Below are 7,500 nucleotides of genomic sequence, written 5' to 3' on the forward strand. Positions count from 1 at the left end.
CTCAATTTACAAACGTTTTGCGGGTCCTGGAAGTCAAAATTGTGACTTCTGAAAACGACTAAGTATCAAGGACTCATCGCGCGAATCGCTCTGGAACTGAAATCGGATGCGCGCACTGACATGCTCCCCTCTCTGGAAGTCTGACACAAGTTGAAAAATTTTCTAAGTCCCCAAAAATTTTTTTTTTCAACTTTTTTTCAATTTTCCCCCTGTGGGATATATATTTTACCCACACTTTTGGAGCCCTCCTGGGATGCCCTCTAACATACTAGAACCTCATTTTGTGGAAGTTTTCACAAAATTGTGAAATTTTCAAAAAAGTCAGAAATTTTGCAAAAACGACTAAGTATCAAGGACTCATCGCGCGAATCGCTCTGGAACTGAAATCGGATGCGCGCACTGACACGCTCCCCTGTCTGGAAGTCTGACAAAAGTTGAAAAATTTTCTAAGTCCCCAAAAATTTTTTTTTTCAACTTTTTTTCAATTTTCCCCCTGTGGGATATATATTTTACCCACACTTTTGGAGCCCTCCTGGGATGCCCTCTAACATACTAGAACCTCATTTTGTGGAAGTTTTCACAAAATTGTGAAATTTTCAAAAAGTCAGAAATTTTGCCAAAAACGACTAAGTATCAAGGACTCATCGCGCGAATCGCTCTGGAACTGAAATCGGATGCGCGCACTGACACGCTCCCCTGTCTGGAAGTCTGACAAAAGTTGAAAAATTTTCTAAGTCCCCAAAAATTTTTTTTTTCAACTTTTTTTCAATTTTCCCCCTGTGGGATATATATTTTACCCACACTTTTGGAGCCCTCCTGGGATGCCCTCTAACATACTAGAACCTCATTTTGTGGAAGTTTTCACAAAATTGTGAAATTTTCAAAAAAGTCAGAAATTTTGCAAAAACGACTAAGTATCAAGGACTCATCGCGCGAATCGCTCTGGAACTGAAATCGGATGCGCGCACTGACATGCTCCCCTCTCTGGAAGTCTGACACATGTGTGAAAATTTTCTAAGTCCCCAAAAATTTTTTTTTTCAACTTTTTTTCAATTTTCCCCCTGTGGGATATATATTTTACCCACACTTTTGGAGCCCTCCTGGGATGCCCTCTAACATACTAGAACCTCATTTTGTGGAAGTTTTCACAAAATTGTGAAATTTTCAAAAAGTCAGAAATTTTGCCAAAAACGACTAAGTATCAAGGACTCATCGCGCGAATCGCTCTGGAACTGAAATCGGATGCGCGCACTGACACGCTCCCCTGTCTGGAAGTCTGACACATGTGTGAAAATTTTCTAAGTCCCCAAAAATTTTTTTTTTCAACTTTTTTTCAATTTTCCCCCTGTGGGATATATATTTTACCCACACTTTTGGAGCCCTCCTGGGATGCCCTCTAACATACTAGAACCTCATTTTGTGGAAGTTTTCACAAAATTGTGAAATTTTCAAAAAGTCAGAAATTTTGCCAAAAACGACTAAGTATCAAGGACTCATCGCGCGAATCGCTCTGGAACTGAAATCGGATGCGCGCACTGACACGCTCCCCTGTCTGGAAGTCTGACACATGTGTGAAAATTTTCTAAGTCCCCAAAAATTTTTTTTTTCAACTTTTTTTCAATTTTCCCCCTGTGGGATATATATTTTACCCACACTTTTGGAGCCCTCCTGGGATGCCCTCTAACATACTAGAACCTCATTTTGTGGAAGTTTTCACAAAATTGTGAAATTTTCCAAAAAGTCAGAAATTTTGCAAAAACGACTAAGTATCAAGGACTCATCGCGCGAATCGCTCTGGAACTGAAATCGGATGCGCGCACTGACACGCTCCCCTGTCTGGAAGTCTGACAAAAGTTGAAAAATTTTCTAAGTCCCCAAAAATTTTTTTTTTCAACTTTTTTTCAATTTTCCCCCTGTGGGATATATATTTTACCCACACTTTTGGAGCCCTCCTGGGATGCCCTCTAACATACTAGAACCTCATTTTGTGGAAGTTTTCACAAAATTGTGAAATTTTCCAAAAAGTCAGAAATTTTGCAAAAACGACTAAGTATCAAGGACTCATCGCGCGAATCGCTCTGGAACTGAAATCGGATGCGCGCACTGACATGCTCCCCTCTCTGGAAGTCTGACACATGTGTGAAAATTTTCTAAGTCCCCAAAAATTTTTTTTTTCAACTTTTTTTCAATTTTCCCCCTGTGGGATATATATTTTACCCACACTTTTGGAGCCCTCCTGGGATGCCCTCTAACATACTAGAACCTCATTTTGTGGAAGTTTTCACAAAATTGTGAAATTTTCAAAAAGTCAGAAATTTTGCCAAAAACGACTAAGTATCAAGGACTCATCGCGCGAATCGCTCTGGAACTGAAATCGGATGCGCGCACTGACACGCTCCCCTGTCTGGAAGTCTGACACATGTGTGAAAATTTTCTAAGTCCCCAAAAATTTTTTTTTTCAACTTTTTTTCAATTTTCCCCCTGTGGGATATATATTTTACCCACACTTTTGGAGCCCTCCTGGGATGCCCTCTAACATACTAGAACCTCATTTTGTGGAAGTTTTCACAAAATTGTGAAATTTTCAAAAAGTCAGAAATTTTGCCAAAAACGACTAAGTATCAAGGACTCATCGCGCGAATCGCTCTGGAACTGAAATCGGATGCGCGCACTGACACGCTCCCCTGTCTGGAAGTCTGACAAAAGTTGAAAAATTTTCTAAGTCCCCAAAAATTTTTTTTTTCAACTTTTTTTCAATTTTCCCCCTGTGGGATATATATTTTACCCACACTTTTGGAGCCCTCCTGGGATGCCCTCTAACATACTAGAACCTCATTTTGTGGAAGTTTTCACAAAATTGTGAAATTTTCAAAAAAGTCAGAAATTTTGCAAAAACGACTAAGTATCAAGGACTCATCGCGCGAATCGCTCTGGAACTGAAATCGGATGCGCGCACTGACATGCTCCCCTCTCTGGAAGTCTGACACATGTGTGAAAATTTTCTAAGTCCCCAAAAATTTTTTTTTTCAACTTTTTTTCAATTTTCCCCCTGTGGGATATATATTTTACCCACACTTTTGGAGCCCTCCTGGGATGCCCTCTAACATACTAGAACCTCATTTTGTGGAAGTTTTCACAAAATTGTGAAATTTTCAAAAAGTCAGAAATTTTGCCAAAAACGACTAAGTATCAAGGACTCATCGCGCGAATCGCTCTGGAACTGAAATCGGATGCGCGCACTGACACGCTCCCCTGTCTGGAAGTCTGACACATGTGTGAAAATTTTCTAAGTCCCCAAAAATTTTTTTTTTCAACTTTTTTTCAATTTTCCCCCTGTGGGATATATATTTTACCCACACTTTTGGAGCCCTCCTGGGATGCCCTCTAACATACTAGAACCTCATTTTGTGGAAGTTTTCACAAAATTGTGAAATTTTCAAAAAGTCAGAAATTTTGCCAAAAACGACTAAGTATCAAGGACTCATCGCGCGAATCGCTCTGGAACTGAAATCGGATGCGCGCACTGACACGCTCCCCTGTCTGGAAGTCTGACAAAAGTTGAAAAATTTTCTAAGTCCCCAAAAATTTTTTTTTTCAACTTTTTTTCAATTTTCCCCCTGTGGGATATATATTTTACCCACACTTTTGGAGCCCTCCTGGGATGCCCTCTAACATACTAGAACCTCATTTTGTGGAAGTTTTCACAAAATTGTGAAATTTTCCAAAAAGTCAGAAATTTTGCAAAAACGACTAAGTATCAAGGACTCATCGCGCGAATCGCTCTGGAACTGAAATCGGATGCGCGCACTGACATGCTCCCCTCTCTGGAAGTCTGACACATGTGTGAAAATTTTCTAAGTCCCCAAAAATTTTTTTTTTCAACTTTTTTTCAATTTTCCCCCTGTGGGATATATATTTTACCCACACTTTTGGAGCCCTCCTGGGATGCCCTCTAACATACTAGAACCTCATTTTGTGGAAGTTTTCACAAAATTGTGAAATTTTCAAAAAGTCAGAAATTTTGCCAAAAACGACTAAGTATCAAGGACTCATCGCGCGAATCGCTCTGGAACTGAAATCGGATGCGCGCACTGACATGCTCCCCTCTCTGGAAGTCTGACACAAGTTGAAAAATTTTCTAAGTCCCCAAAAATTTTTTTTTTCAACTTTTTTTCAATTTTCCCCCTGTGGGATATATATTTTACCCACACTTTTGGAGCCCTCCTGGGATGCCCTCTAACATACTAGAACCTCATTTTGTGGAAGTTTTCACAAAATTGTGAAATTTTCAAAAAAGTCAGAAATTTTGCAAAAACGACTAAGTATCAAGGACTCATCGCGCGAATCGCTCTGGAACTGAAATCGGATGCGCGCACTGACACGCTCCCCTGTCTGGAAGTCTGACAAAAGTTGAAAAATTTTCTAAGTCCCCAAAAATTTTTTTTTTCAACTTTTTTTCAATTTTCCCCCTGTGGGATATATATTTTACCCACACTTTTGGAGCCCTCCTGGGATGCCCTCTAACATACTAGAACCTCATTTTGTGGAAGTTTTCACAAAATTGTGAAATTTTCAAAAAGTCAGAAATTTTGCCAAAAACGACTAAGTATCAAGGACTCATCGCGCGAATCGCTCTGGAACTGAAATCGGATGCGCGCACTGACACGCTCCCCTGTCTGGAAGTCTGACAAAAGTTGAAAAATTTTCTAAGTCCCCAAAAATTTTTTTTTTCAACTTTTTTTCAATTTTCCCCCTGTGGGATATATATTTTACCCACACTTTTGGAGCCCTCCTGGGATGCCCTCTAACATACTAGAACCTCATTTTGTGGAAGTTTTCACAAAATTGTGAAATTTTCAAAAAAGTCAGAAATTTTGCAAAAACGACTAAGTATCAAGGACTCATCGCGCGAATCGCTCTGGAACTGAAATCGGATGCGCGCACTGACATGCTCCCCTCTCTGGAAGTCTGACACATGTGTGAAAATTTTCTAAGTCCCCAAAAATTTTTTTTTTCAACTTTTTTTCAATTTTCCCCCTGTGGGATATATATTTTACCCACACTTTTGGAGCCCTCCTGGGATGCCCTCTAACATACTAGAACCTCATTTTGTGGAAGTTTTCACAAAATTGTGAAATTTTCAAAAAGTCAGAAATTTTGCCAAAAACGACTAAGTATCAAGGACTCATCGCGCGAATCGCTCTGGAACTGAAATCGGATGCGCGCACTGACACGCTCCCCTGTCTGGAAGTCTGACACATGTGTGAAAATTTTCTAAGTCCCCAAAAATTTTTTTTTTCAACTTTTTTTCAATTTTCCCCCTGTGGGATATATATTTTACCCACACTTTTGGAGCCCTCCTGGGATGCCCTCTAACATACTAGAACCTCATTTTGTGGAAGTTTTCACAAAATTGTGAAATTTTCAAAAAGTCAGAAATTTTGCCAAAAACGACTAAGTATCAAGGACTCATCGCGCGAATCGCTCTGGAACTGAAATCGGATGCGCGCACTGACACGCTCCCCTGTCTGGAAGTCTGACACATGTGTGAAAATTTTCTAAGTCCCCAAAAATTTTTTTTTTCAACTTTTTTTCAATTTTCCCCCTGTGGGATATATATTTTACCCACACTTTTGGAGCCCTCCTGGGATGCCCTCTAACATACTAGAACCTCATTTTGTGGAAGTTTTCACAAAATTGTGAAATTTTCCAAAAAGTCAGAAATTTTGCAAAAACGACTAAGTATCAAGGACTCATCGCGCGAATCGCTCTGGAACTGAAATCGGATGCGCGCACTGACACGCTCCCCTGTCTGGAAGTCTGACAAAAGTTGAAAAATTTTCTAAGTCCCCAAAAATTTTTTTTTTCAACTTTTTTTCAATTTTCCCCCTGTGGGATATATATTTTACCCACACTTTTGGAGCCCTCCTGGGATGCCCTCTAACATACTAGAACCTCATTTTGTGGAAGTTTTCACAAAATTGTGAAATTTTCCAAAAAGTCAGAAATTTTGCAAAAACGACTAAGTATCAAGGACTCATCGCGCGAATCGCTCTGGAACTGAAATCGGATGCGCGCACTGACATGCTCCCCTCTCTGGAAGTCTGACACATGTGTGAAAATTTTCTAAGTCCCCAAAAATTTTTTTTTTCAACTTTTTTTCAATTTTCCCCCTGTGGGATATATATTTTACCCACACTTTTGGAGCCCTCCTGGGATGCCCTCTAACATACTAGAACCTCATTTTGTGGAAGTTTTCACAAAATTGTGAAATTTTCAAAAAGTCAGAAATTTTGCCAAAAACGACTAAGTATCAAGGACTCATCGCGCGAATCGCTCTGGAACTGAAATCGGATGCGCGCACTGACACGCTCCCCTGTCTGGAAGTCTGACACATGTGTGAAAATTTTCTAAGTCCCCAAAAATTTTTTTTTTCAACTTTTTTTCAATTTTCCCCCTGTGGGATATATATTTTACCCACACTTTTGGAGCCCTCCTGGGATGCCCTCTAACATACTAGAACCTCATTTTGTGGAAGTTTTCACAAAATTGTGAAATTTTCAAAAAGTCAGAAATTTTGCCAAAAACGACTAAGTATCAAGGACTCATCGCGCGAATCGCTCTGGAACTGAAATCGGATGCGCGCACTGACACGCTCCCCTGTCTGGAAGTCTGACAAAAGTTGAAAAATTTTCTAAGTCCCCAAAAATTTTTTTTTTCAACTTTTTTTCAATTTTCCCCCTGTGGGATATATATTTTACCCACACTTTTGGAGCCCTCCTGGGATGCCCTCTAACATACTAGAACCTCATTTTGTGGAAGTTTTCACAAAATTGTGAAATTTTCAAAAAAGTCAGAAATTTTGCAAAAACGACTAAGTATCAAGGACTCATCGCGCGAATCGCTCTGGAACTGAAATCGGATGCGCGCACTGACATGCTCCCCTCTCTGGAAGTCTGACACATGTGTGAAAATTTTCTAAGTCCCCAAAAATTTTTTTTTTCAACTTTTTTTCAATTTTCCCCCTGTGGGATATATATTTTACCCACACTTTTGGAGCCCTCCTGGGATGCCCTCTAACATACTAGAACCTCATTTTGTGGAAGTTTTCACAAAATTGTGAAATTTTCAAAAAGTCAGAAATTTTGCCAAAAACGACTAAGTATCAAGGACTCATCGCGCGAATCGCTCTGGAACTGAAATCGGATGCGCGCACTGACACGCTCCCCTGTCTGGAAGTCTGACACATGTGTGAAAATTTTCTAAGTCCCCAAAAATTTTTTTTTTCAACTTTTTTTCAATTTTCCCCCTGTGGGATATATATTTTACCCACACTTTTGGAGCCCTCCTGGGATGCCCTCTAACATACTAGAACCTCATTTTGTGGAAGTTTTCACAAAATTGTGAAATTTTCAAAAAGTCAGAAATTTTGCCAAAAACGACTAAGTATCAAGGACTCATCGCGCGAATCGCTCTGGAACTGAAATCGGATGCGCGCAC

Source organism: Phyllobates terribilis, unplaced genomic scaffold (assembly GCF_046119375.1).
Source record: "Phyllobates terribilis strain yellow unplaced genomic scaffold, ASM4611937v1 Scaffold_7281__1_contigs__length_38736, whole genome shotgun sequence".
NCBI lineage: Eukaryota > Metazoa > Chordata > Amphibia > Anura > Dendrobatidae > Phyllobates > Phyllobates terribilis.